The sequence below is a fragment of the Ischnura elegans genome, chromosome 8 (genome assembly GCF_921293095.1).
Source record: "Ischnura elegans chromosome 8, ioIscEleg1.1, whole genome shotgun sequence".
NCBI classification, from domain to species: Eukaryota; Metazoa; Arthropoda; class Insecta; order Odonata; family Coenagrionidae; genus Ischnura; species Ischnura elegans.
In genome coordinates this window covers 50886978-50903130 of record NC_060253.1, presented here as the reverse complement: position 1 = coordinate 50903130, position 16153 = coordinate 50886978, and the positions used below count along the sequence as shown (strand labels likewise).

Genomic DNA, 16153 nt, shown 5'->3' with positions numbered 1-16153 from the left:
TTCCGGTGGTCGGAAGAGCCAGGTGGTATCGTATCCGGTTTGGATTGAAAAATTATGTAATTGACGCCTATTGTTTGTTTGGTTATCGTGCATCGAAATATCTATTTTTTTGCCAACTCATATCAAGGTAGATTGGATTCTGTTACCTCTTGATAATGACCTGATAAGGTCGAAACCGGTAGATTTTTTTAAATAAAAACTGTGGGGAATATAACAAAGATTATTTCTGAAACTATCATGTCACCATTCCACGGAGTAAACTCGCGAACCGTTGATTCAATATCAAGCTTTAACCTTTCGAAGAAGTCTCTATTTCTAAAATAGTTTATTATTTCCTTATATAGCGAATTGAATGATAAAAACCTTCATGAGCAATAAAGGTTTTTAAACATATTATTCATATCATCTCGAGTGTTTTGCGCTCGATGTAGCTTTTTTCACTGTCAAGGCCTTCGTATTTACCTCTCGGATTGTCTTATCAGCGACCTTTCCAATCGTGAATTGTCAGGAACGTCGTCTTGTATTGGTCATATTATCCGTGTGGTAATTCGAATTGATTTTTGAACGACGTGGAATACAGTTTTAGATCGAAGTTATTTTTGGGTACGGTTTTTATGTTTTTACTGTTAAAAACTTAAGAAGAAATTTACTTCAATGTCATGGTAACAAATTCACGATTTAAGGAGATGTGAAGAAATTGGAGTCTCATCTCGTGGCTTTAATTAATAATTTTAGCTTAAATGCGCCACATGGCACAGGCTGATTTCGGAGAATTTTCTGTTATGTTGAGTGAGGGAACTCCACGTTAAATTTTGTAGCCCTAGTACAGCGTTAATATGGTTGTTCCTGTATGAGTGTGATGATTGTCCTTCGGACTCAGTCGCACGATGGTATTATCAAAGTTCTTCTAAGTTACTTTTTAACTGTTATCAAATCGACCCATGTTTCTGCAACTGAGTGCCTTTATCGAAGTATAACAGCGAGGCAGCTCTTGAATCGTTATGCCTCAGTAATGGAACTAGGTTGCTGGAACTTTGGTCACTTTGATAAAATTACTGTTGAGATCTGCAATCAAATTTAACGTGATAATGTTAATCACACGTCTAATTTATGCAGCATTATTTAAATACGAGTGAAATTGTAAATGATCTCGTAAGAAAACTAATAGCAAGTGGCAACTTTTAAGGAGTCTTGGATGGATAACTATTACTTATACTACTAATTTTTTTTTAAAGAAAGCGACCCGAGTTTCGATGAATAGTCATCCTCATCAGACGTAAATTCTTAGCTATTCCTCTTATTATCGTATTCTTAGTTACAGTAATTAGACTACCGCGTATTAGATTCTTGAGAGCAGTTAGAAAAAAATATTAATAACCAGTACAACTCTCTCGTAAGCGAATACACTTACCATTCTTTTTACCCCATTCTGGCGTGCATTCAAAGTTCATCTCTTCTTCCGTTACTTAACTAAGGTTACAATAATAAGATAAATAGCTAAGAATTTACCTATGATGATGATAATTATTCATCGAAACCCGGGTCAATTTATATAAAAAAAAAGAAGTGGTATTCTGTGAATTCTTAGAAACGGAACTCACACCGAGGTCATCGCACGGAACCGAATTCAGCTTGCCCATGTATAATATCCCGTGGAAAGTCTCATTTTGCGTGTTCGCCTCAGCAACTGGATATTAATTCACCGGGTGTGCTCAAGGGGGCTTGAAGCAAGCTGGCGAATCAGAGCGTGCTGGATTTCGGGGTTCCCAGTCCCTCGAAAAAGGGAAAGAATATACCTTGACGATCTCGCTGGATATTTTTTCCGCAAGGTGGCAGCCTCATGGGTGCTTATCGCGTAAAAGAAATGTAAAGGCCCTTCAGAACCTTAACGAGGTAAAAAACATTGTAAAAAAATGAAATGATTTTAATCGCGAAAGGTCAGGTGGTGGTCGATTTTCCATTATTTCTTTGCAGTCTCTCAGTTTTTATTGTTACCTGAGCTCCTGTGAAGTACTCTCTTAAATATATCGTAGTACTTAAATAAAAGGTATGGTGTAATGTTAGCCATGTACGAAATCAAGTACTTGGTGCCATTTTTGCTACCTTAAGGAGTGGGATATATCTTTTATATAAACCATTAATAAATGGTTAAATTAGAGTTTCATTGAATTAGAAATGCCTCACCCCCTTATAGGAGTATTTTTTTTCGTTTTTTATTTTCGGAATTTTCATCTTCTCGTTTTCCACAAACCATAAGTTAGAATTATAATTTATTGAATCTTTAAAACATTTTTCGATGAGTAACATTGGCACCTAATTACATCTACTTGATACCCTGCATGATACCACCGTAGAGTTTACGGCAGGGGGTGAGTGCTTTTCCCCAACATGAACTCAGTTACATGAAGGTGCTACCGCAACTATACGTGCATTTATGTGGCAGAGGCTGGCTCTCACAATTGTGCGTTCCTAAGGCCGTTTTATACGAGGCACGTACTTGCACAATCTGACGTGTGTACGAAGGCTCAGTCTAAATTGCGTTGTGTAAAGCGGTGAATTGCTAGAACACATGCGAGAATACGTGGACGTGAGATGGCAAGACAGCCCCTGTTCTAATTTCGATCATGCATTCGCGCAATGCCACGCCATTTTAGAAATTAATGCATATTTAACCTGCGTAATCCCGTGCCCCGTGTCAAACGGCCTTAAGGAAGTGTTCAAGCCCCGATCGACTGTTATCACAATTGAGGGCATATGAAAATAGTTACACACTGATGCTTCCGTAAACACTAAAAAGTTACATGCTATACAAGTAGTTGTTTCATGCCGTGAAACACGATGGACGGCTGTCAGGTTAGTTAGTAAAGTATGCGGCGAAAAATACTTCTAGCTCAATAAACTTATTTATTGTTATATATTATGAAAAGTAAAACTGTAATTCCACATAAATTTACTAAGCGTAAATTATAAACGTAATTCCTTCCCTTTTACGTGGCACTCCAGATGATGACGGGCAACGTCGAAACCTAGCTCGTCATTTAGTAAACTTAAGTGGGATTAAAAAGTTTTACTTTTCGATGTGTTAAGTCGATTCCATGAAGTCGCGCCCGAGACAACGAATTATTCACGGTTGTATTTCATATTCTCATTTATATTTCATCTCATGCTTCTAATTTCTCCGCGTCTCATTGCACATGCAGCCGATGCAGTGCAGCTGAAAAAATCGCTCAGCGTACAAAACTCAGGAAACGAACCCAATCATGTTGAGTAATCTCGGTCGCCGGTTTTTCTCCCCCCCCCCCATTATCTTCCGCCAATCGATGAGTCGAGTGAAAAGTTAATCCGTGCACCTGCATTCACCCGCCTCTCCCCCCACCGATCTCTTCCGGTCGCATTCTTTCTTCTTTTCCCTCTCTTTTCGTCTCGTTCTGTGATTGGACGAAAGGATACTCTCCCAATGGCCGCCGTCGCAGTCTTTGGAGAGAGAGAGAGGGCTTTTTGCCTCCCCCTGGCATTGACCTCGAGACTCGACGCCGGAGAGTCGCAAGACTGGCTTGTGTCCCAGAACGAGAAGGCTAGGAAGGAACACAAGTCCCTCCACTTCCTCACCCTACGCCGGTTGCGGTCCCTGTTACCTGTTTTAGGAGGGAGTCTCGGAAACGTAGCTCGAGACGATAGTGGGTGGTCCTCCCTGGCCCAGCGACTGCAAACTGTCAACTTCACGTTAAGGCCGTTTTACACGGTTCACGGAATTGCGCAATCTGACGTACGTGCGAAGGTGCAATCAAAATTGCGTCGTGCAAAGCGGTGAATTGCTAGAACTCATGCGAGACGGCAAAATAGCCCCTGTTCTAATTTCGTTCATGAATTAGCGCAATTCCGCGCCATTTTAGAAATAAATGCAGCTCTAACCTGCGCAATTCCGTGCCCCGTGTAAAACGGCCTTTAGGAGATAAGCTCGCGACTTTAAATACCATGGAGACTACATGGAGGAAGCCCAATTCCATCTCGTAGAAGGCTGATGTCCGTTGCCACTTCGGTCGACTTTTAATCGGTTTTCAAAAATGTCCGTGGTGCTATTATGAGTGCGATGTGATCCACTTGTTTCCAATATTTTGCATTACGATAAAAAAAATATTTCCGCACCACTGAAAATAGGACTATTCAGCCTTTTCTTCGGGATTTTTAGATAGTATGAAACAATAGAACGCATACAAACATGTATGCCCTGGATAAGGTAACTTACCCAGGCGGGACTCGAGCCCGCGACCTTTGATTCGGTAGTCAAGGACTTTACCCCGCCGCCACCGAGGCCAGAAAATGTTTGTAATAGCGTGTAATATCATTGAAAAGTTATCAATTTGATATAGTTAACATCGTTATGTATTTATATTTCGGTTAACACCCCTAATTATACCATAATTCCAGGTGAAACTCGGATCACTTTGTCCGTCAGCGACGCGAGTGGCGACTTTTGTGAACCCATTTAAATGCGCAGTGGGTGACAAGAGGAAGACATAAGATCCTCTTTTTAGTATTCGTGCTCGAGACGATAGTGGGTAGTCCTCCGTGCCCAGACGACTGCTAACTGTCGACTTCACGATAGGAGGTCGGCTCGCAACTAGAAGTTCTACCTTGTAGTAGGTACCTTGCGATCTCGGTAATCCGACTCGTATGCAGCCGATAGCCTGAGTATCGAAAACTCCAGATTATTGGACGCGTACAGGAAACAACCGCAATGCACAAAAATCTTTTTAAGGCTTCCTTTTTCAATTAAACACATATAGTGACGTTTAGGGTGTGAGTGTACTGTACTTGTGTACGTTATTGGGAAGAATTTTTGCTATCATAGGTACAATAGAACCTGGGTGAAGCCTTCATGCAACCGGATCGTGCAAATCGATTCATGCAAATCGTCCTTTGCAACCCCGAAAAAAATCCTGGAATATTTTGAATAATATGTGGCACTACGTGGTGGATGTTAGTAACGTTAGTTTAATCAAACGTTCACTTGAAAATGTTGTTGTAACAACGAAACGCGTCGTTCTCCACTAAATGCCGTAGGGCCAGTGTAAAAATGCTGATTTTCAAATGAAACTTCTGGAAATGATAGTCGATCAAGGATGAATGTATCGTATTTTAATACTTTGATGGAAGGGTAATGCTCTTCGTTTCTCGCACCTACCTCCGCTCTACCAGTAGTACTATTTTGATACTTTTCACTACGCATTACTTGTTTTAAAACTAATGCCGTACTCTTGAAATTTATGGAGCGTGTTGACTACACCCTTGACATTATTACGTGAATTTCCCTTGCCAGATACCCTATAGGTTGCTCGAAGGGTATTATGTAGATGTAGAATAGGTCTCATAAAATACAAATAATAAGGTGTCTTCCGTTATGTAAAGGAAACAGTTGGTCTCTATCTTGATTATTATTCTCTAAGTAGATTTTGAATAGAAGACAGACATATATTCATAAGATTACGTATGAGTGGCTAATTATTTTCCATTTATGCGATGTGAAATCTACTTACGTCGTTAGACCATGCCGAAAGGGAATTTTTTGGACTAAGGAACCGTTTTCTGATACAACCTCGCCTGGGTTGTTCTTCGTTTGTGATCAAATAGTTTTTTCTCTCAACCTGCGTTTTATCTCTCGAAACGCCTTTTGTGTCGTTTCTTTTACACTTATTTCATTGGAAAGTTGTTGCCAGCTCTTGCATTCTCAAGGGATCTATTACATTCATACTGTCTGTGCTGTATTGTATTCATGAGCTGTATTGGAAACTCATTGTTGGAAGAAATGTTAGGAATATTCATGAAGGTAATGTGGTGACATCATAATTGCCTTGTCAGTAACTTCATTGCATTTTATTTAATTTATGCCGATGACGTTTGCAGATATTTCATGAAATATTGATGAATATGTGACGAAGAGACTAAAGTTGTGATATGTGAACTCTGGCAATCTAATCGTCCTTTGCGTATTACCCGAGAGCGTCTAGACATATGTACTTTAAGAAGACCTTTGGATTTGTTTGCTGGGATATGCTAAGACAACATTTATTGATTGCCGTAGCAATTATAAAATCATCGTCGTCATTTGAGTAAAGCTATTTTGTGCGCTCACAATCATGTTTGGTTTAAGGTGGCCGTTGGTGATTTGCTTTCGAAAGCACTTGAATTCGTAATGCTATTGATACAGAAAGTTACTTTGTTCTTAAAAGTAACTTTCTGTAAAGCCGAAGCAGTACTGAAGAGTTGAATGCAAGAACTAGATAATTTCCAAGGGCGAAGTTTCGAGAAAAATGAGAAAAAAGAATGATTATTGCAATCAGTGAGTAGAGCGAAAGTTTTGTATATCTATGTCTGTTGAACTTTTTCGAAACTTATTCTTTGAAATAACTTTGCTGGTAAAGGGTAGGAGGGCTTCTTGTGGTTGTGAGAAAATTCATATTTGCAAAAATTGGCCATATCTGGTTTTGCATTAAGGTCTTAAACTGCCGAACTGACTGCCTATGCAGAATTTATTTACTAATAATTGATAAATTATATGTTTTTTAAAAGATGAATCTTTTTGAGCTGATTATAAAAAGTATTTTGAATAATTTTCCGTTCATTTTTATATTTATAATTTTTTTATTGAGGCGTTCTGTGGGTCCTTTTTTTGGGATGTGGATTCTTTTTCTTCCTCTTGTGCTGTTCTTGGGATATCCACTGTGAAGATATATCTCGAATGAGTGAGATGAACGGCTTGTTGATCATTTTCGTGATGCCTTGCGTCTCAGTCATTATTATTATTATTATTTCCTCTTATTTTCTCAAGCGAATTTAGGACATTGTTGTCCTCTCTTCCATGGGTGTGGGAGAGGCTATAATAAGTGAAATGGGGGGATGAAGTAAGAAATTGATATTTTCTTAATTGCTTTTGCTATCTTAGCATATTGCCCCTGAGTCGTTTGCGGGTCCCGATCTAATTCGTGTAAAGGTGCGTTTACACCGTGTAGCATGTTATATAAACAAATTACTTAAAATATGTTCTACGAAAAAGTTACAAATCCGTGTAACAAGTAGCATGTAACATTTTGTTAGAAAACAAAAATTTAGTGTTCTATAACAAGTCTTTGGTTTTCTACACAAAGTAGGAAAATGTCTAATATGGTACAAAAAAGACGTGAGGTGCATGGTGGGGATAGCCAGTTGACGGGTGGGCTAGGACTGAATATGTAGCATGTTATTTGTGCATTTTTGGCTCCGTTGGACTCTTGTTATAATACAAATGTCATATAAAACAAGTGTTACAAGTAACTTGTTACATATAACACTTTTACATAACATGGTACACAGTGTAAACGCATATTTATTAGAGACGCGCTCTGCTCGGTCGTACGTAAGGTGGGTACACAAGAAAACTAGGAACAGACCCGATGCAGGACGAATTGGAGACAGCTTCGGTGTTTGTAACTTTCCAGTATTCAGAACAACAATCTGGTGAATCAGGTACGATTGCGGTATAACTTTAATGAAGCTAACTTCGGTAAAAGTTTATGTGGTATAATCAGAATCATGTAAAACTGTCTCCTAGCCCGTAGAAACTCTTTTAGCTCTTTCGCGACAGTATTCAGCGGGGGATCTTCGACCTTGGGAAGGAGAGAGCTGATGACAGTTGTGATGCAACTTTGTGCGTGACCTCTTTCCATCTGATAATTGAAACTGCATCCACGCTTGCCGCTACAGTTGCTTATTAATTTGGATTTTTAATACGAAGTGAAAATATTGGCTCTAGTCAATTCCTTTGCAACCCTTGGGATGTCCTCAGTTTCGTTAGAAAACCCTGGGGGGTGTTAGAGGAGATTTTCTATGGATAAATCTCTATTATTTTCAGTTATAATCCAAATGTGTGGCAATGGGATGACGTGTCTAGTTTTGTCGGCTAAAATAATTATTCAAACAATAATAAATTTTTCCGTGAGGTTAGTAGGTTATTTTTGAATTATTAGGAATATTTTCATTAAGCCACACTTTTGGTCTACATTAACACAATTAGCTGGGGCCACAACATGGTAATTGGATTTAGTCCAGATATTTTCCCCATCAATTTGTCTCAATTTAAGTTTTTATTATTTACCTTGAGTCGATATTATCATAGCCTAATTAATGTTTATGTAAAGACCAAAACACTGGCTCTAACTAGAGATATTTTATCATTTATTTTAAAAATCACGACCAACCCCTGAGAAAACAAGAAATTATTTTAAATCGTAGATAAGACGAAAAACATCACCAATTAACTTAAACTATTTGAATTTTCACGATAGCGCCCAGTTCCATGATTTTTGTTTGTCAGATAAAATTAGTGGGGCGAAAATTGTTAATCTCGTCGCTATGATTAGAATGTGTGAACCTTCCATGCACTCTAGCCGTCAAGTGTCTTTCAACTCAGCTGTATCTTGACCTTCGCATGTAAATTATCTCTTTCATAACCGTCATTCTGATAAAAACTGGTTATCTTGGCTTTCCACGGTGTTTGCATTGCATGTAGGAAGATCTCGTGAAAAAAAATATAAATTTATGTTTTATTCGTTACTCTGAAGCTGCATTTCATTAGTAACATCATGTCCATCCTCCGTGATACAAGTTTAATAGTACATCCTTTCTTTCATTGTTATCAACGTCATTTCTGGGTCAATGGGACTTTTCGAGGTTGCGATTTCTCTAATTTTAGTTTTGCCTTAATTTCCATGTCTAATTATTTCTTCGGCAATTTTTTTCCATTCCGAAACGTTTTATGAACGAAATTTTTTTACAGCGTTTATCGATTAGCTCCGTATTAATGTCATTTTTTTTCCTTTGCCTTGGTTGTGTTTTAGGTCTCTAGTTTTAAGCAATTTTGACTGCGTAAGTTAAGCGTGAATCAGGCTATTATTTTTTAACGCTTTAAGTCCACAAATCATTGAAGCTACGATTTTAAACCCTTGAACCTCTAACTCCTGCGTTCTGACCTTGGTGCTGTGCGCTTATTATCGGGAAATATTACGCGTGTGTTTTCAGGAGGAGAAAATTAAGTGGTCGCAAATTATGAGTAAGAGGGATAGCGATCCCTATCGTTGTCACCGTCCATGAAAATGATACTGTTTGAGAATGTTCGTTTGTCGTCGTCGTTATTCCTGATCCTTTGCTTGAAAAATTACCGCGTGATTCCAGCTATACTTATCTTTGAGAGAGCCTCATTGCGACAATTTATTTCTCTTTGAAAGGTAGTTTTCATCTAGAGTGAAATTTCCCAACTTTCTCTTTTGGCCGTGAATCTGCAACTGCTTAGGTAAATACGTTTTATTTGCAAATATGCGTGACAGAACGAAGCGTAAACTGGCGAATTTATTGATTAGTTACGAGTGTCCTTATCAGGCTATTACGTATTTTTTCACTGGAAAATTAGGAAACTTGTGGTCCGTAAGTATTCAGTCCTTTGCTGCCTTTCTAATTTGCACATGAAATGATCTCTTCAAGTAAATTGCGGAAGTTAATCCAACTATGTTCCAAGTGAAAGGGAAATGCTTTGGATTTCTGTGAGGAAATGTATTCGTGGATATTCAATTTCCCGGAAACGGTGGCGGAAAGTGGGAACTTGGGGGTTGCGATGACTTTGAACTCCCAGTCTAGGGGAAATGAAATGTAATGGAGTGATTGTAGTGAGAATATCTTGGTTAAAATAATTGATGTGAAGGCCACCCTTGTGGATTTCCGTTGTTGTTAATGTGCATATTATGTTGCATTCCTCTGGAGTGTCCTCACCACTCGTCTGGTTTCTAACCCTATGTTAGTTTGGACATTTCACGGTAGAGCTTACTTCAGACGAACCCACAGCATAACAATCACGCCGGTCAGGGGGCCATTTCTTAGCCCTTATTTAGAGGATATTGGGTGGGGGTGGCAGAAAGCCTCATTTCCTTTCGGTTAGAACCAAGAGCTCTCTATCCATTACGGTACCGCGCTCCTCTGTCTGTACCGCGATTTCATAAATTATCCATTGATCCTATTACTCATAGACTTTCCTGCTTGTGCGTATTTACGTTAATGGGTTAATAATGGGCTTAAGTGGGTAGTAGCAACGCGTCTGCTTGCAACTGTGATATACATTTATCCTGATAGTCATTAATCTCGTTTATTTTTGCGTTTTAATACTGTTTACTGGTATCCTGCCCTTGAAGTTTCCTGTAATTTAATTGTGTGCCAGATCTCCTGTAGAACAAAATAAAATCCACTTTCGACGAGTGTACTTTGTAGAATCGTGGAGAAATCATGAATATGAAAAGTCTTTATTGTATTCTAAAAATATGTATACTTTTTACCCTACCTATTTGGGCATTTTCCGTTCGAAACCAGGAGAACGACGTAAAATATTTTTTGAAATAAATTACTTGTCAAAATCCTTCTCAATATATATCTCCCCTCCAAACCGTTAAAGTTCTTTTCATTCCATATTTGACCTTGCACTCATGAAAATGGCGAGAAGTTATGTCTTACCTGTGTTTTTATTGTCACAATCTCCTCCAAAACACTTTTTCATTTCTCAAATCATAATTTTATGGAGTAAAAGGTTACACTTCTTTGTGGTCGGGTAAAATACCTTTTTGTGGAATTATGAAGGATACCAATCCTCGTTCGGAAAGTCGATTAGCTTTCCATCCCAGGTGAAAGCCTGGCGAAAGCTGTCATCGGGGTCGTGCGTTAAGTAACACTCATCAACCTGCAGTTACAATCGTCTCCTCCTTCAATTAGTCATTCAGCATGGTCCATTGTGACATCAATCTCTATCGGAATTCAAGAGGCTTAAACCACCCTTTCCATGGCATTTTGTGAGTGACTATACATTTTTGAAGATAGCGTAACTCCTGATATTTTAGCGGCGATTTATTCTTTTAAAACTTACTTCGTGCTTGAAAATTTCAGCTTATGTGAAGTAGATCCTTGTAAGCGTTTGCTTGTGTTGTTGTTGTTTGAAAAGTTTATCTCATTATTTTCTCGGGAATAACATTTTTAATTTTGAGATACAAACTAATACCAAACAAGGTCCACTCTTTACACTCTTAAGCATTTCAGGGTGATCACGTGTGTTTTAATCGTCGCAACCAAAAGCGGGCGAAAAGCCAGTGATGCGTCCTTTGAACAATTGCCGAAAGAAAATACGGAACAGGATACCATTGTTATTTCAATACTTGTGTGCTCAATAGTGATATACTGTGGTAAGAAATGATTTTATCAGAGAAAAGGCAAATAAAACTTTTGAATGAAAAGGACTTCACATGATATTTCATATTTATTGTTTAAAATTCAGAGTGTGAGTGTATCTGTCTTCCGTCGTGAAGATAGAGTATTTCTTAGAGTTAGGTTATTGCTTCATAATTCAACTCTCCTCGCTCGTGATTATTTAAATATTTTCTGTAATATTACTTGGAGTATTTCATTGGATGATATTGATGAGAAGATGTTGGGTCCTCGGGGGCTAGGTTGTTTTTTGGGAGCGTATAAGTGAAATATCGTATCCCCGTAGTACATTCTTCCAACGACCAGTTGAAGAGAGATCATTCTTCCAACGACCAGGTTTACAGCCAATTATGCCGCCATTACCATTCATCATCATTAGTCGACAATGCTAAGATTAGTTTGACGCAGCTCTTATCCACTCTTATCCGCTAACCTTTTCGTAACGATGTATTGCTTCTCTTTTACCACTTTTATGGCATAATTGACTGTAAAATTTCTGTGGCAAAACTGAGCGCTAGGAGCATCTATAATTTCTACTTATGTATATTCGATATTGTTTTGCATGGTAGAAAAAGGAACAAAATTGCTCATAAGGAGAACACTAATACAAATTTTTAAAACGATGCTTGAGCCATTGTGGTCAAGTTGTGTTTGACTTAAGGGGTACTACTACTTTCTTACAGGGAGACTGACGGCCGTTTGTCCTTATTTATGTCTTTTTTCCAAAATTTAACATACCATTGTGATTAGTTTATAAAATTGTTGCGTGACAAATTAGGCTCACAGTGGACCTGAAAGTAAAACAAAAACTTTAACAGGTGTGGAGGAATTATTTCCTTCTCTAAATTTTTGTAGAGGAAGATTACTGTGGTTTTATGTTTATTTGTATCATTTATTATAATATTTGCTCTCTCGTTAGTCTTTTTTTTGGAATTTTGAAAATGACATTTTACCTTTGGATGGGGATTATTAAAATTTTGCCATATTTCTTTTCCCCCCGAGCGAAAATTTGGCTGGGAAAATAATGTGAGGTGTTGAAAAAACTATTCGTTAGGCCAAGTATGCAGTCCTTGGCTGTCCGTCAATTTCGTCACATCTTTCAGTTCCTCTTTTGACTGCCAAGTAAGTCTAAGGTCGGCTTGTTTTTTGTTTCGTTATTATGCTTACGAGTCCGCTGAAAACATCCATTTCCTTCGAATGTTTTATGGCTATTTAAGGTCTGTGTTGGTCTGTGCTTTATCGGTGTTCTCCGAGTTATTGGGCAAGGGTTTTCTTGTTTCAATACTTGTGTGCTCAATTATAGTGATATATTCTCGTAAGAATTGATTTTATCAGAGAAAAGGCAAATAAAACTTTTGAATGAAAAGGACTTCACATGATATTTAATATTTATTGTATAAAATTCAGAGTGTGAGTGTAGCTGTCTTCCGTCGTGAAGATACAGTCTTTCTTAGAGTTAGGTTATTGCCTCATAACTCATCTTTCCTCGCTCGTGGTTTTTTAAATATTTTCTTTTGGTAATATACCTTGGAGTATTTCATTGGATGATATTTATGAGTAGATGTTGGGTCCTCGGGAGCTAGTTCGTTTATTCGGAGCGTATAAGTGAAATATCGTATCCCCGTAGTACATGGAAGGTCTCTAGCTGAACGTAACTTTCCTCGAACTCTGAAATAACTCATAAGAGGTTTTCATTTGCCAGCCAATTTCCTTGAACTTACAGACGCGAAGGAACTTTACGAGGCATAATGATGAAACCTGCTGGAGAATGCCAATGTCGCCTGTGTAAGGCTATTGCATAAATTTATCGAATTCAATTCCTGTCTGGCGTAAATTGTTTTCGGTTCACGTATTCATGGTATTTCAATATTTCTTTTGACGCGCCGCCCCGCGGTATGCGGGTGAATCAATACTTGGCGATTTCTTTTTCAGTTCACTGCTTACTTTTGAAGTTTGAAGTCAGATTATGTTATTGTAATTTATTTCTCACTCAGACATGATTTTACAATTTTAGCCAAATACTCGATAAGCGGTAGTTAAAATTGATTTTCAGCCTCCTATGATACTTTCTCTTACTTAAATATATGCACAGGTATGCATGTAATGAGGTGCAGTATTCTTGCAAAATAACTTGTTTGACCTGGATTTAAATCGTCGGGTCGCAAATGGTTTGAAGTGTAGCCAATTTTTTTACGGAAATACTTAGCAATATTTTACCCTCTCTGTGTAGTGAAATTGAAACTACGGGATGGATTTATAGGTATTTATGTGGAAAATTGCTCTTCATTATTTCAATTTGCGCCAATCCCAATTTGTCTCGTTAAAACACCGGGTTTTATACATTATTCTTCGTAGAAAAACCCTCAAAACAAAATTTTACATGTCTAGACGTCGAGAAGAATTCAGGGAGAGATAAGGTTACTTTGCTCCCGAGTTGATTGGCAGAGAGCACCGATTTTCGTCAACAACCTTCCTCGCCCCTTTTCCTTAAAGGTTGGAGATGCTTCTCCGTCTATTGCTAGTGATAGAGTAGGATGAAGATCTGCTATTGGAAAGTTAATTGTTTTTTCCTTCTCTCAGATTTTAAGGACATGTCGCTCCTTTAAAATTTTCACTAAAATATTTAATCCTCTTGATATTAATTCTGAAATTCATAAAAGTAATTAATTTAATAACACGTATGTTTTATTTAAATTTTTAATAAATAATTATTTATTTAATAATTTTATATTTGTTGTTATAAGTACACTATAAATTGGCAGTCTTGCTGTATGTGTACCACTATGTTAGAGTTAAAAAATAATAAAATGTATTGATTTTCTTTAATTGACAAATTAAAAAAATTAGATTGTTTAATTTTTTTTCAAAACTCGTACATTCTAATGAAATTATTTTTTGTTCTTCGGTTCTCCGTCATCGCTCCGTTACCTAATTTCTACCAAGAACTCCCTCAACTGCTACTTTAAGTCCACTCCGATGTTTTGCTACTTTCTTCCACTGCTTTATGAATAAAATTATCTCCTGCTTTATTCTCCGCATAATTCTTCTAATAAACAGGTTATTTAAACGAATGGTCATCCGAATTACTTGATATTTGGTACTAGTAGCTGATGTGTTTCTTTTGTCATTTTCAGAGTTGACAGTGTTGAGGGTGAGGATATATACCGCTTCTGGCAGGTGTAAATCTCGGCCTGGTTTTCTCTCGAGGCGTTGAAGTTAGTGCTGGCGGAGTGACAGAGAACGTAAGTATAACTTTTGATTTCTTTATTATCCAAATTGAACGGGACGAGTCACCTGAAAAATTCTCTTCTTCTTAAAATATTGTTTAGCTCCATTGTAACCGTTCTAGGCTTTCTCTAAATCATTAGTTTTAGTACTTCGCTCACTGAATCCCGTGAAATGCATATCTAATCTTTCTTGCCACGAATTGAAAGATTGCAAGCATATTCTTGGTATTTGGGGAAATTTCCATGATGACAATTATGTTCAGATAGATGTGTCTGAGGTAGGCCTGTGGATATTATGAAACCTTAGATTGTAGATGTCAAAATCCAAGATTTTATCGGCCTCGCTGGCAGCGGGGTGAATTTCTTGCCTGCCATTCTGAAGTTCGTGGGTTCGAATCCCGCCATGGTTGGTACCACTATCCAGAGGATGGGTGTTTGTGATCGGTCATTTTTAATGATTGGATATTTCCCGTCGTAATAGGATGCATATATGCTGTTTTCGGGGTAAATGGATACTAAAAAATGAATAAATATTTATAATAGGATTATTAATTTTGTAGCTATTGAAAAAATTCTTATATGAAGCGCGAAAGAAATTTTTACGTCAGTTTTGACGGAAATGGCGTATTAAAATGGGTGCTTAAATCATTTGTAGAAGAAAAAAACCTACTTTCATAGCATTTATAAACTTGGAGAAAGCCTTTGAGAACTTGGAATGGAATTCGATGCTTAGAATGCGACGGGCAAAGAAAGGAGGAGGTCGTCAGTGGACTGGCACTGGCGAAGAGTGCATTCTACAGAAAGAAGAATTTACTTACGGCTTAGAATACAAGTATGGAAAAAAATCATCGGATTGTAAATATGGAGCGTGTTTCTTTATCTTTTCGAGGCTTGGACGTTGATAAGAAGTCAATAGTGGAAGCATTCGAAATATGTTGCAAACGTCGAAGGGCATGTAGACGGGAAGGAGGGCCTAGGATGGCCCCGCATAAGTTACATAGGAGTTATTATATTAAAATAAGTAATTTAAATTATTCAGGTTATTTTAGAGAATGGTATAGTATTTGGAGGAGGCGACCGACAGCATAGGTCATTTGCGCCTTGAGGGAAGGGTTGGTAAGGAAGGGTGGAGAGAAACCCGGCGTCGGCATTAGCCTGCTCTTAACGAAAGGCGCCAAGGGGACCACGGCTTTACGTCCCATCCGACGGACGGAGTGTTGCCCTTGAAATATTCTCCACACAACATTCAAGCAGGGATCGGGCGGTATCTGATAAGTCTCTGCCAGCGCCGGGATTTGAACCCGAGCCCAAAGTGTGGGAAGCCAACACTCTAGCCACCACACCAACGCGATCCCCCTATTAAAGAGAAGAAGTACGCCACCATGAAAAGACTAGCAGATAGAAAGCGGTATGGAGAACCAAGTCAAACCAATCTCACGATTGTTGATTTATTATGACGATGAATATGATTTTTGGATTTGAATTCATAATTAATTTTTGGATTCGATGGAAAAATATCGGCCCCAACTAGCTAATGACCTGTCGCAAGATAATGATCAAATTCGCGATATTTCTTGTATTTTTGAGAATGAAATGCCTTATTTGGCGGAGAACTTCCGCGGTGAAACATAATCATTAGCGCTTTTAATTTTTTG

The 16153-nt window shown here is 38.1% G+C and overlaps 1 protein-coding gene across 2 annotated transcripts in view; it reads left to right on the top strand.

Annotated features, from left to right (window-relative positions):
- Nucleotides 1-16153, top strand: part of LOC124163205 (sterol regulatory element-binding protein cleavage-activating protein) — a 194472-nt gene that overhangs the window by 37084 nt on the left and 141235 nt on the right. For both annotated transcript variants that reach the window (XR_006865731.1, XM_046539937.1), the window contains exon 2: nucleotides 14406-14513. The gene's annotated coding sequence lies outside the window, so the exon portion shown is untranslated. The remainder of the gene's footprint in view (nucleotides 1-14405; nucleotides 14514-16153) is intronic.